At 39.1% G+C, this 15,186-nt stretch overlaps 1 protein-coding gene across 1 annotated transcript in view; it reads right to left on the bottom strand.

The window, feature by feature from the left end:
* Positions 1-15,186, bottom strand: part of MPPED2 (metallophosphoesterase domain containing 2) — a 127,870-nt gene that overhangs the window by 107,236 nt on the left and 5,448 nt on the right. Inside the window, exons 2-5 of the mRNA XM_017827021.1 lie at positions 7,233-7,386; positions 3,085-3,212; positions 2,516-2,601; positions 337-461 (exon numbers count right to left, since the gene is read on the bottom strand). The gene's annotated coding sequence lies outside the window, so the exon portion shown is untranslated. The remainder of the gene's footprint in view (positions 1-336; positions 462-2,515; positions 2,602-3,084; positions 3,213-7,232; positions 7,387-15,186) is intronic.

Here is a 15,186-nt window from a genome sequence, read left to right as displayed (position 1 = left end):
CAACCTAAAAAAAGACTAAATGGCAAAAGGTTTTTTCCAAATTTGCCCTTTCAGTCCCTCTTTTTTTTTTTTTTTTTTTTTACTATTGTCTTTATCCCTTTTAACAGAAGCAAGCACTGTGAACCACCAAAGGAAAATTCCTGTCTCAGACAAAATGGCCCACAGATTAGTCGTCCTCCTAATCAAATCAAAGTAACATTTCCAGGGAAACTTTTCCTGGAATGAAGTCTGAGGCCATAGTTTCACAAGAATTTTTAGCTGACTTACTCTGACACAGCTGTAAAAAAAGCAGTCCAGTATTCAGCCCACTCCCCCCACTTCTGTCCCTGCACTCACCCTCCTGTGAGAGCTGGGAACCCCACCTGGGACACTGATCCATTTAGCACCAGGGAAAAACGTTCTGGTTCGGTGTGAGTCCATATCCTCACTCAGTCCACTTCACAACTGCACAAACACTTATTCTGGAACAAGACAGGGAGTGAGATGAGCAACTGAGGACGGAGAGAGAGCAGGACAGCTCCATTGGTACCACTGCTAACTTCAGCATAGGATCATGGAGGGGCAGGGGAGGTGAGGTGAGGAGAAGCAGCGAACTTGACCCTGAACCTGCTGCATCCCTTCTCCCCAGCTGCAGCAGAAAGACTTTTCCTGTAGTTGTGTCCTTATACATCTGGAGCCCCCAGCACTACAAAAAGGAGCTTCTAGCCCAGAGGGAGAAACAAGGTGGAAGCCTGGGTAGGTGGCTGGACTGAGAGTTAGAAAGCTCAAAGACCTTCTCTCTGATGCTCTGTGTGGCAAGAGACAGATCAGACATTTACCCCAGTGTTTCAGTGTCCTGATACTGAAGTGAGCACTTACCTGATCTACTGGTCCTTATACAAAGCAAGCTCTGGGACCTGAAAGTTAGAGGTACGTGGGTACTTGTGTGAATCCAGAGTGGGACCTGACTGTAGGTTCACACTTCTATCACAATACTGAGTGTTCCTCACCACCACCAAGCTGTAATACAGTCACCAGGAGCACTGTTTTTAATATATGACTTGACAAACTCTGGAACATTTTCTGTTAAGAGCACACAACGAAACTTTTTCCCTTTTTTCAAACTATTTGTTTTCTGTTTCCCCAAGAACAGTATGCTTTCCAAAGATGCACCCACTTTAGAAATGTGCTGGCCCTGGGAGTTGCTAAAAGAAGGAAAAAAATATTTTATTTAATTTCATTAAAGGATTTTCTGAGGAAAGGAGTTGCTTTTTCTAATTCACAGGAGCAGCATCAAAATGTAAATACAGAAAAATAAAACATCTATCTTTTGGCTAGAATGTGTACTTATTAATACACACTTGACAAGAGGATCTCAGAGATAAATTCAAAAAGCGAAAAAGCAAGTGAGCTGTTTATTGTGAGTGTCACAGGACTGATTTTTCTAGCTGAGTGAAATTCAAAACAGTGAACAAACAGCTCTTGTTTACTTTAATACTTCCTATTTGTAATAGGAATAGGAATTTGTAATATTAAAAGTGTATGTTACACATGAAACCTTAGTCATATTCAGAGTTTGCACTGGATTTTATTTTCTCACTTTTACAAAGTGAGTGTCATCAAATGTAGAGATGCAAGAGATGCATGTTAAATATTATAAAACACTCTACTATCCCAAAAAGCATACCCATTCTTCAAAATCTATTATGTCATCTCTAATACAGTTCATAGGAACCACTGCCTCCAGTTTCTGCCAAGCACAAGACAGAGCTTTTGAGACACACACAGGGTAATCTGGAGTGAACCACAGACGCCCATCTCATTTTGCTGTTCAGGAAAAAGCTTCCCTAAGTATCTGTGAACCAATAGAAGAAAGAATAATTTAAAGTCCACCTCTGAGAACTCATTCCTTAAATAACAGAATTTTTTGAGTGATCTTTTACACAGAAAGGAGTTAAAAACAGAACAAGCAAACAAACAAAACCCACAAAACAAAACCAACCAACCAAAACCAAACAATTTTCAACCAAACAACCAAACAACCCCCCAAATTTCAAACATGTGCAAACCACACAAGAGGAACAAATTCATTTTTTTAAAAAAGCCTCCTTCCAAAAAGGGTTTCAAGGCAGGTCAGTTCCCCAGTCTAGTCCACAGCACAGTCCCTGGAATGCCCACACTGGCACATGGGAGACTGCCTCTGTCTGCAGTGTGAGACCAACACCAGCACAGGGTGTGCTACAGTTTCACAAAAAGTTAGGCCAGTGTTTCACACTATCTTTTCGTTTGGACACAGTGTCAGAGGGGTTTCATTTGTTCGTTTCAGTACATGGCCTTTTTAGCCATTTTAAGACCAGATCATCAAGGGTTCTCATTTGCATTGCAGAGAAAATTCACTTTTGGCCTGCAGAGACAGGGGCATGCAGGTGGAGTACCAAACAATGTGTATTTTGGTTGGTTAATATTTTAAGAAAGTAGAGTTTGATCCAGTGGACAGGCACTGGTAGCAGTCTACACCAAAAGTCACTGGACTCACCATGTCAATACAAATCACTGCAGTTCTGCCAAAACCTGTAACTTAACAGGCTCATTCCCCTCATTACAGCAGAAATTCTTCACTAACTGTGGAACAGAAGACAACAGGAGAAAACTGCATTAGTTTAGGCTTAATGCCCCACTGAGTCCCACAACATTCCAAATTTGCTGGATATAGTTGGATAGATTTAAAGTTCTCCACTAAAGCTCTCCCTCTTCGCTTGTAGTCCATAAGTCACAGAGCATTTGGCATGCATGCTGGCCAACAACACGAAAACAACAGAAGATCATAGTATAATCTATGAAGAACAAACAAATAGAAAAAGAAACCCCTCCAGGATTTCAATTTTGAAGATACAAATTGGTTTTTTTTAGCTCTTAGAGCTCCTGAACAAAATCACAGACTGGAACTGGGAGTTAATTGAATCCTAGAAGCTGAATTATAAAAAAAAATAAAAAAAAATAAAATAAAATAAAAAATTGCCTCTTGGCTTTTGGTTTTTGTATTCTGTCCCATTATGAATTTTCATCCCACTTTTTTCTCTCACAAACAAGGGCCCACACACTAACCTGTTCAACACTCCAGCAGACACTACATCTTCCAGAAGACTCCATGACCCCTCCAGAGAAGCCCACCAGCTTTTGGAGGGAAATGACAATTCTCCAAAGGAAGTGGAATTTGCACCTTCTGTCAGAACCTGCAGACACAGAGGAGCACGACATTGCAATGCTGAAAGAGCATCAGGTAAGACTAATGAAGGAGATATCACTAGTTGCTCTCTGGGCAGTCTTTTTATATTTGATAGACCAGAACTTTGTCTGCTGCCATGCCCCTTTAAAACAAATTAAATATTTGATTGGAACTTTCCTATTCGTCCTCTCTAGAAATAAAAAATTATGCAAAAAAAGGTTGTAGGTGAGTCATTTGCCCTTCTAAAAAATCCCAGTGTAACTGACAGTCAAGTTACCTAGAGAAGAAACCAGTCCTTTTTTTTTTTTTTCTGGAACATTCCACTGAACATTCCTTTTTCAAAACTGAGAAGGATATATGGGTGATTTATTCCTTCATAACAGAGCAGCCAGTGACTTCAGTTTTGTATGTATGTAAAGATCCAAGTGTTGTTTGATGGAGAGCAGTTACTGCAAAGACATTACTACAGGAACTCCCAAACACTGAAGGCTCAGGGCACACTACAAGTAAAGGTTTTTGGGGGTCACCTTCTGGTAAATGAGCTGTGACAGGGAATACACAACTGTGGGAGTAATGTGAGGTGTTTAAACATTCTGTGTAATGCATAACAATTTACCTGTTTAGAAGAAGGTGGATGCCTTTTTCCACAAATGATCATTTTATGATTTAATTGGTCTATAACGCTTTGGGTCAAAGCCAATGCATGAGAAAAACCTCAGTTTAATTTGTCTGCAGTTCAGGCACTCAGAGCCCACTGTACCAAATAATTCCAAAACTTGATGGTGTGTCAGGAAACAGGCATTAGTATTACAGTAGAGTGTATTACAAATTTCTCCTCTCCTTGACCTTTAACTTGTTCAACAACTCCCTTCCCTCTTCATCACACAGATTATCTCCCCCTGTGGCAGGCCCTGGCCACACTATGTTTCTGTTCCTGGATGCAATACGAACTGTGTCCTCATGAGTTTTGAGAAGTCACACTCTCACTCTACCCATGTCCTTCCGACTTCAGAGAGGAGATCTAGTGAAGTGGTTTTCTGTCACACTGAGTGCATTCTACAAATGGCAGACTCTACAAACTGAAATTCCTGCAGACAGAGAAAAATTCTTCTCTCTAGTCCTGAGAGAAGATCCCTATTGCACTGAAAGTTATGTGCAAAATTCTCAACATCAGTCAAAATTCCATGTGGAAAGCAAACTGCAAAACTGAGATAGATTTGGCTCTCAGTGCAAGTAAAGCAATTTACATGGTAGTGCAGAAGTGAGAATATTACTCCTGTGCTATCTTGAAGACATTTTTTGAGCACTGCAGATTTAATGGCAAATTCATCTGATGATGATGACTATTGTCAACAGTTACTCAGAGTTAACCTCTTTACATCTAAACAAATAGAGCTTCACTTCATGCCTTGCATAATTAACTTTATGCTTTTGACAGACATTAAGAACCATGGTCTCCAGCACATCTACATCTAGTTCCAGTTTACAGAATCCTGATTATCTTTTGTGTCGGAGCTGTGGTCCCTCCGCAGAAAATTGCAGGATGAACGTAACAGAAAACCTTTAAAGGTGTCAGGGCTTCCAGCATGGACATCTTTCAAATCTGAGCAACCAAGACCCCCTAAATGAAGGAAAAGACTTTCACAGTCGTTCTCAGGAGTCTTGTCACTTTAAATGTCCCCAGTAACGTTGCTGATCTGAAGGTACACGTAAACCTAGAGCCTGAAGGTGAAATGTTTATTGTGTGTTAATTATCATAATTATCAAACTTAGCTGTACAGAAAATATAGTTCAGGTTGCTTATGAATCCTCTGATTCTGTGGGGAAAGAGAGAACCTTAAATTTAAAAGCAGTGCTCTCTAATATAAGGTAGGTTTCTAGAAAGAAATGGCTAAGGTCTTACCGTTTAACCAATGTTAATTTTTATCCCTTGATTTGACATTTCAAAACCAATATTTCATAGCAGTTATTGTCTACATTTTTAATGCGTTCAGGCTGAAAACACTTCCTAAAACCTGAAGGATTCTACGCTCTTTGTCTCAGACACCCTAGGAAAAGAAATCCTGTATTCCAGTTATTGTCTGGCATTTGAGTTCAGTGCTGGCAAACTGGTCCCTGCATGTCTTTGAGGCATATGGAAATTGATGATGAAAGTGTCTAGTATAACTACAAGTATAATTTGATGAAAACTGGAGCAGTGAACTGTGAGAAACTGCTAAATCAGTGTCATCAAACTCTGCTTGAAAAATAATGAAACAGAAATACCACCAGGACACAAGAAATGCAGTGCAAAGGCTGTGAAACCAGAGAGCAAAGACAAAAAAAAATAAGGAAACACACAAGATATTATTTTAATTGTTATTTTTAAAACACATGCCCAAAATACAGTACAACTGTCCTGTTCAAATTCACTTTACAGAGACAGTGACATCATGTCTCCTCCAAATTGTTCAAGCCCAAATCTTGGCACAAGCTGTTCCAATAGAATATCATGTTCAGCCCTGGCACTCTCTCCCGTCTACCCATAACCATGTGCAGAATAAGAACAGCACTGTAGCCAATGCAAATCCTTGTTACAGCTCAAGTCCCTTGGGGCAACAGAAAAATACCAAAATAGAAAACATATTACAGTTTTAAAGCAATAATATTACTAAGGAAAATAAAACAAACGTAACCTCAGAAGCAAGATGACATTTATTGCCTAAAAAGTTAACAATTCCTGAAGCTGTGAAAGTACTCTATAAATAAGACCTGAAGATGGCAGTGAAAAGATCCTGATATTGCTTTATTCATACATTTTGAATGAAAACAAAACAAACTTACATAGAAATCTGAGAGCAAGAGGACAAAGGAAGAAGATATAGTATTTTTTGATGCTGTGTGTATGTTCTGTTTACTGATGTTTGCCTACACCAGCAAACACACTCGAATTACTGAGGAAAAACCCCTAATGATTCCATTCAGTTGTACCCATGTTTTGAGATAGTAAAATGCATATGCATGCCCAAGAAAGGGATATAAGCGTGCATATTTGTAGACTTGCCAGAAAATTTGTACAAAAAGATCACAGGGACACAGAGACAGCTGGAAAAATTGGAGCAGGGGCTCTGATTTTCATGCCAGTGCTACACCTAATGCAAAGGGAATGCAGATGATGGACTGCAAGCTATATGTTATTCCTCCTGACACTTTGCAGTGTGCTTGTAGAGCTGAACAAGGACTGGGAATAAGGGAAAAAAAGAAAACAAAAAGCACATGAACAAACAATAAAACAAGACAAAGAAATTATGGAAACTGTGCTACTATCAATTAAAATATTTATTTCAGGACATTTATTACATTTCACATCAATGTTTTTATGTACAAAAGACAATCATCAAGATCAAGCAGTGGAATACCAAGCACTAGTTTTTAAAATCTGAAAGTTTAGCAAAACTATACCTTCAATCTCGCCATGACATACACACGGCAGAAACCACGAAAAGGAAAATATCTATAAACAAACATCTCTTGAAGGTCCTGTATCACACTTTGAAAGAATGGTAATGAGAAGTTTCTGCACATGGATTTATCCAGAGTAATTATCAACAAGCCTAACTAGAAAGTTGTGCAAACAAATATCTAGAAGACTCCTTTCTGTTAGGGAATATACAGATAGGAGGCTTAGTAGAAAAAGGGTAAGTGGAATCTTAAGAGGACTTTCTGGTAACACATTCAAGTCTCTAAACTAATGTAGGTGTGATTTCCATGGGGTTTGATATCATCTCTTCCCATGAGGTGGTCTCAAATCCTATGTGTTAAAAAGTCATTTTTTCTGCCGGTTACTGTTAACCCAAACCATGCACTTGAGGAGCCTTCTATTTATCTTGTTTTTTCCCCCCCCTCAGACCTATTGACCACAATTCCATCTTTTGTGATGTTATTACTGTACATTCCAAACTGTGATCTTGTTGTAAAAAGAGCCTCCGAAAAGAAAACCAGTTTATAAAATCAATTATAAGTCTCAGTTAGAATTTAAGCAGGGTACCTTTCTGTGCCCCCAGGGTTCCTGTGGATTCCTGTTGTGCATTCAGATTTGCACACAGCGTAGCCTTTGACGGTCGCTGAGAGAAGCAGAGTCACAGTGTCTGTTTGTAGCAACCTCATTGGCACAGTGACCCATCCACTGAGGTGTCTCACCTCTGGAAAGGAGAAGCGAAAAGGGAAGAAATTAAAAATACAAAAATGGCAATGCAAGAGACAAAGGAAAACATAGGGGTTCAGTTCCAACTTTCCACAAGCCCAGTGGTGTAGCCAGTATGGGGCCAAGCCTACAAAATGCTACAGCTTCTAAAACAAAGCCACACACAAAACTTTCCCAGATTAGCCTGTGTCTCTACCCACGTGCAAGATAAACTAATAGTCTGACAATGATTTTTTCCAATCTAAAACGACCTGTTAACCTTAAGAAGGTCAAAATCTAGAATAAACCCGGACAAATACATATTTAAGGTTATGGCCAAACTTCAGACTAAAGACTATATGTTTTTGGATCAGATAGCAAAAGATACAGAATCACCTTCATCCCACTAAAATCCACAGCTTTACTTCTAGTTAAATGGATATAATTGAAAAGAGCAGACATTCTGCTTTGCCTTGAGATCAGACCCTAATTTTTGAGATTAGACATTAGCTGTTGATATAAAAAACCTCTTATTTAAGTGTACGTGATCTTTTAGTCAGCTGTTTCATATGCAAAACCTACTAAATCATACTGTTTCATCCACTGTTGTTGGCTTCTTTCTATTCTTTCAAGTTTAGTCATAAAGCACTCTGTAAGCTTCAAAGGAAAATGTACCAGATACGGGAGTTGTACAATGGGTAAGTTACTTCTCCATATCTGAGGGTCTCTATCGAAATGCGTAGGGTGAGCCAACGAGCAGTGAAGGAAGAGATCGCCGCTGTCAGCCCCAACTTCAATTCTTTCAGTCCAGGATGGAGCTGCACACACTCATGTTGCTGTGAAACATTCGCTTATCTGCTGAGGGATTTTCATCAGTGTGCTCTTTCCCACATGTTTGTCTGATCTGAACGCTACAGTTACCCACGTTCAATACTGCCAAATTAACAAAGCAAAAATCAATGATTAAAGCCCACCGGTCACAAAACTGCCACAGTCTGCAAGCTGCTTAATTTCTTTTTCTTTCTTTTTTTTTTTTAATACTTTGTCCTCGCTGCATTGTTGTAAGAGTCCCTATGCTGTGATTCTATATTTATATCAGAATATGTACAGCAGATGTACTTACAGGAAACTTCTGTGGTGCTACTGCTGAGTGAGCTCTGGGCTCCCAGAGATGAGTGTGACCCAAACACTGCATCCACAGGGAGCTACTCCAATGTCTGAGATGGGTCTTTCCATAGTAGGTTTTAGAACCTCTGACAGAAGAGGACTCCAAAATTTCAAACCCTGGGCTCTGCACATGTTGCAATCAAAAATTTGTTCCTTTGTGTGACTCACAGGAAAAAAGAGTCAGGCTGTCAGGGTTTTAGAAGTCTGGGTTTAAAAATGGAAACAACAGGAAAATATGCTCCTAAAGCGTCCAAGAACTGATCCAATTGCCACTGTCTTAAAATACTTCTGGCCATACCTTACTCATTTATTACTATTGTTTTGTATTTCCCTAAGAGGAATGACAGGATGAGAGTCATCGGATGAGATACTTTGTCTGACTTATCAAATGGCAATGTAATGACAAACTGTAGCTACAGCATAAGAGGAGTTGGAAGGGCTCAAAAGACACTGTTGATTAGGTACACCCTCTACAGGCTGAAAGTTCTCTTTTAAACTGGGGGCTGAAGCACAGGCTTCTTGAAGAACCAAGGGCTCCGTTCAGGCCTAGCACAAGAACACTTTGCCAGTTCTCCTCAGTAGGACTGAACCAGGGCTTTGAGAAAGATGAATATAATTCATGTCTAGTGCCTAAACTAGTTCCCTCCCAGAACTAGTATCATCCCACTGCAAAACAGAGCTTAATCTTAGATTTCTTTCCTCCTACCAAATCCCACTGTTTTCACAGACAATTTAGGATTTGCAAGGAATGCAGGATCCATTTCCTTTCAGATTCTAACTAAATATTTAAAAGTCAATCTTGCTCCTCTGAAAGAGGTATGAGTTCTGCTGTTAGTTTAAACAGAAGTGAGATAAGTTGCAGACTTACAGACCTGCACCTATCAGACATTTTTCCTTTTTAGGCTTGGATTTTATGTCCAAAAAAAGTCACTTCAAAAGCAATGTAATGTACTTGCAGGACTCCCTAAAACTGACAAGAGCAAAGGTGTCACTGTGTAACACAGGATGTTGATAATGGTGTCATTTAAGCTGCACAAATCTATACAGATTCTCTTTTAAACAGTAGCTGGTGCTAAATTCAAAGTTCTTATTTGTGAGTTAAAGGCAGACTCCACCAGCACTCAGTGATTTATGCTGTCTGCTCCAGAAGCCATGTGGCTTCAGGATTTTTTTTGTTGACCTCACACAGCAGTTTGAAAGTCTCATCCCACAGATATCAAGGGAATCCCAGGCAGCAGTTCATCTGTACACAGCCTCCTTTACTGAAGCCTGGATTTGCATTTTCTGTTTCAAGACAATTGTGAAGTAATGGACCCAGACATATTTGATTAACAAAAGTCTCCATGTCCAATAATCCGCTTGTCACTATTCTTAATTTTGTCTCTCACAGCATTTATTTGGTACAGAAGGATGATACATGCTAGATTTTAAATAGCTACACTAAAAATGAATATTAGAAAATCCTATATTGTATTTTGCCTGTCAGAGGTCATCAGAAGCTGTATTTCAAGAAAACTGAAGGCATTAGATGTAGTTTGCCCAGTAGATTAATACTGAGCTGTGAACTTTCATCCTCTGCAGCAAGATTTCCATCCAACTGACATAGAACTGACATGCAGTAACACTTACAACCAGGGGGATCCAATTTAGACAGAGTTCAAATGGTTTCAAGCTACTCACAGGTCACAGAGGTAAAGTATGCATAAGAGAGCTGGCTTTAATCAGAAGGTTTTCAGTAATGTCACACCAGAAGTGATAGGCCACAATGAAAATGAGCTGAATTTTAGGCTTGAGAGTTAAATTACTAAAGATATTTAAATATTCTGAATATATTCTGTGAGATATTTTCACAAGCCCAAAATACTTTGGGGTTTTTTTTTGGTTTTGGTTGTTTTGGGTTTTTTTCAGAACAATAGAAAAAGACGTGGCATTTTGCATGAGCATAACAAAACCTTCTTTCTCATATGGCATCATATCTGTGATGTCTATCTCCAGGAGCTTTTGGGGAAGAAATGTGATCCAAACAAAACAGCTCCATTGCAAGTGAGAATTTTGAAATAATCTGAAAAAAGACTCAACATTTTCTCCATAATGGGGCATTAGAACATGAGGAAATTGAGAGGGACAGGAAGGATTACAGTGAGAGAGAGGATTTAGGAAAGGCCAATTTTAATGCAGTTATCAAATGCTGACCTACTTGTGGAACAGGCAGGTGGAATCTCTGTTAACCATTTCATACTAAAGAACAATGTGAAAATGAGAGAACTCATTGAAAGACATGTCATTGAAAGACCATGTGTTATTCTCTTGAGACTTCTAAAGGTTTTGTTCCACCCAGAACCCCCTGAATCTGTCAGGTGCCCTTATTTCGAGTTTCTCTGATCAGTTTGAGTGCATCCAAATCAGCCCTGTGCCCTCCTTTTCATGCAGATGGGCTGTGAGCTTTGTCTCCATGCCATTAGATATGCCAGAAAGTAAACTGGGAAACAGCTTGGAACTACAATGAAAAGCATCACACTTCCTCTACAGTCATTCCTCCTGGCTTGCACTCTGTTGAAGAACTGTGTCTCAGCAGAAATACAAAAGCAATTACTGCACAAAGCCTGGCAGACGAGGTATGTTGAGTTTCTGAAGATTTTCGTTGAGTTTTATAATGAAAAGGATTACAATCCTTACTGCTGTGCTGTCCACAGTATTCTCTCTGCAGAAATTCATGTCAATGCCAGTAAGAGAAGGGAGAACTTGAAGTCTGTCGGCAGAAATACAGTGCTGGATCTCATGTCATATTACAGCAAGTGCACCTCAGCTCAGATCAGCAAAGCAAAAGCAAGGAACCTGGCAGAGAGGGATCCGGGATTTTTTTACTCAATACTTACCCAGAAGCAGCATCACAACCAACAAAATGACACCTCTGTAATCCATTAATTTCACTGCAGGCTGCACTGACGATTTAAAATGTGTAAGCAGGAAAGAACAGCCAAGGAATTCAAACCCAGTGTTTTCTTAAACAGGATAAATTAAGTTCCTTACTATTAGAAACCTGATTGTCTTCAGTACCTGGATTGCTTGTTTACCTCTGTTTCAGGTAGCTCTTTACAGAGCTCTAAGATGTGTGTTACAGGTACAACCTTAAACACTGGACTAGCTAAAGTGTCCCCATCTAAGTTAGTAAAAGAAATATTTATTTTTTTCCCCCAAACTAGCACTCTTTTAAAGACCAATCCATCACTGCTCTCTAAGTCCTGTTTTTTGCACCTAAGTATCTGTTTTTCTTCCTCGTGCTGAATGTGCAAGAGGTTTATCACAGTCAAAGAATCATTTGTTTTACAAAGTTGAGTCTTTCTTTTGTTGTGGTCACTCACTGGCCAGACTGCTATCACAGACTAGATGCACTGTTCCTCAGTTCTAACTACACTGCACGGCTCAGCTTCCTACACATCCTCAACTCTCTAGGAAAAAAAATAGCTTCACTGCATGAATAGTCCACAGAAGCCAAATATTATGAGATTCTTTCTTTTCTTCCAGACTACCAGGTCATATAATTCTGGAATCATGGAAAAAGTAATTTTTCTTACTTGTCATGGGCACCTTAACAAAATAAGGTTCTAAGATAAGAACTAGCACATGTCCAATTGCTCCAAATCCTCCACATAACCCTTCCAGCCCCTCCCATATTCACCCTATTCTGAAGCCTTTGATTATCTGAATTTCCCTATGTAATCGCAGAATTCTAAGCTGATGGACTTAAGAGCACAGGGGCAGCATCTAAGAAAAAGTGCAGCATATTCCCGTAATTAAAACTTTTTACAATAAAATGAGATTCAACTTTCCCTCTTCATTTTTGCTGGAAAAACACACTATGCTGTATTTTGCCTTTTAACACATCCTAATGACTCATGGCATTTAAAATTGAGTTAAATATTTTTCTTAACACAGCTGTATATGCTTTATTCATAGTTTTGCCAAGATTTCTTATGTACTCTTCCAACTATTACAGTCTTCCTTTCATGTTTTTGATTTTTAGTTTCCATGGTTCCATCAATTAGAAGTGGCTGAATGATCTCTAAGCTGATGGCTGGAAGTATCTCCTTATTCCACCCCACAGCTCCCTAGAACTTTGAATGGACCTGAACACCCACCTTTTTAAACATCTTTTCCGAAGCAGTTCATTAGGTCTCCTCCTTGCTTTCCTGACACATTCCATCATTAAAACACCATCCAAGGTTCTCTTATATTCTTCCACTAATCATGAGTTATGTTAGCTCTCCCCCTATGAACACGAAAATCCCACAGCACCTGGACAGTTTAGGAATTAGCATGTCTTCCTGCCAGAGAGGAGCTGATGCCCCTCAGCTTTTCATTCCCCCTTGAAGGACCGCATTTATTTTTGCAAAGTGAAATAGAGATAATAATAGATTGTTAGGATGCATCTCAGATGGACTGAACGTGAATTGGGAAATATGTTTAGTTGCACTCTTGAAATTCTGGCAAGCAGGATGGCAATGGATGGGGCTTCCCTCATTCTGCTGTTAAGTGACTCCATCCTACCCAGCTTTTGTTAATGATCTGGCTTCAGTCACTCATCTCTCTTACCAGTGCAACACATCTGGCACAAAGGCTTTCGTGCTGAAGAAAAAGCAATTAGTGCAGAGCACTTCAGTACATCCCTTCACCAATGCAAACAAGCATGCTTTTACCATCATATCCTCTACTCTCTACACTGGAAAACCTAGGAATCCTAAAGCTTTGCACTGAACTACTTATTCCTCCAGCAAAACAGGAGGTAGAGCTCATCTGTAAGGGAACAAGCACTTCTATGAAGGCTGACCTAAAACTGAGAAATTAACTGCCTTGGGAAAAAAAAAAAAAAAGAGATCATCTCAGATCTTCCCCACCGTCTGCAGCTTGTTTTAAATTTAACATTAAAAAAGAACCTACATGTGGATTAAACACAAACAAAACCAAAACACCCCAAAACAAACATAAAGAGAAAATAAAAACAAAGCCTATCAAAACAAACGGCCTGCATAGCATTTTAAGATTCCATTGGGGATCTTAAAAAATAAAACACCTCCAAACTGCTACTGAAGAGGTGCTAGAACATGGTCATAAGATAAAGAGTTTCTTGCCCTTTCACAGGGCTGCTTTGAGTGCTGTTTAAGGAGTCAGGCACAGCAGAGCTTGGAGCAGTAATTTTACTGTATAAATAACGATGGCAGAATGGAGACAACTGTGCCTCAACATCAACATGTTATCCACACCAAGAACTGCCCACAGATTTCTCTTCACTCTGCTTTTCATACTTTGTCTTCCCAGGCTCTACTCAGAGCTTATGCTGCACTTGAATGAATCACCCAATTTACTGCATGTCAGCTGAAAAAAACCCTCACACTGATAAAATGTTTTCCTCATTGATTTAAAAAAATTACACAGTACCCATTAAACCGACACTGGATAGTGATGCTACACAGGACTTGAGATGTTTCATGTTTTTCAAATGATTAGCACCAAAACCTCTCTATAAAAATAAAGCAGTGACAATTATAGCAGTTAAGCTATCTCTGCTGTGTGTCTGCACACCACCTTTATAAAAAAAAAAATCAGCAGAAGAGGTATTATTGTAGTCCTAAATATGGTTTATCTGTTGATTCTTCAGCATTCACATTTCTACAGCCTCCAAATATTTAAGCTATCCCACAAGCCACATATCCAAAAACATCCTTAACCATCTCCATTTCCAGAATAACAGAATATGTGGATCTGAACATTCTGATTAGCTGGCTCATAGGGACCAAAGAGTCCATCTCCTGGGAAATGGTGGGAACTCTAAGGGTTAACTTGTGTGTTATCTCAAAACACATTTGTGGTTTTTTGCAATAAAACACCAAACTTAATGACCATCAAGTAGTGGTTGCATGATCTGAGATCTGGAAAACCTAGACACATTCAATTGCTTTCTCTGATTAGGTCTGTACTTATTTGGCATTACCAGAGATATCTCAATCCCTAAATAATTAACCTACAACCAATATGTATGAAATTGCCTCACTAAGCTCACTATCCAGGACTGTTTGCTGTTAAATTAGTAGAATAAATAATTTACACCAAAAAAGTGTGCACAAGACAGTGCCAATAAACCTGGGGGAACTTGTTCATTATTTGCAAGAAAATTGGATGAAACACAATTCCCCAAGTACAAGCCATTCTGTGGAGTAAAAGGTGTATTAGTATTATTGCAGCATGTAGGGAACAAATGAAGTCTCATGACTGTTCTCTTCAGAGTATGCTCTGTTCATTAGCCTTTTCTACAGACCTATAAATACTTGTAGTATACTGTACATATGAGAAGATAGAAGGTTTGTATACAAAGTACATGGCTTATAGGTAAAAAAAAAAAGCACAAAAAAATTGTAGTTTTATCATCACTCATTACTGAATAAGCAAGGACCTAAAAGAATAGCACTTAACGCCGAAATGGCAGCTGTGTATCATTTGGAAAATCCACAAACCATTTTTTCTGGTGTCAGAAGTCGCTGTTGCTCACTTTAGGTGCTCGAGAAAATTGCTTTGCAAACTTGCGATTCACAGGATTTTTATCATTTTAAGATCGCTTCAGAATTAACTGTTGATGTGTCGCAAAAACTTATCCCTG

This window comes from Lepidothrix coronata, unplaced genomic scaffold, assembly GCF_001604755.1.
Source record: "Lepidothrix coronata isolate B3197 unplaced genomic scaffold, Lepidothrix_coronata-1.0 Scaffold133, whole genome shotgun sequence".
In the NCBI taxonomy this organism is placed as follows: Eukaryota; Metazoa; Chordata; class Aves; order Passeriformes; family Pipridae; genus Lepidothrix; species Lepidothrix coronata.
Note: the sequence above shows the minus strand (reverse complement) of the source record. Positions and strands in the feature narration are given on the sequence as shown.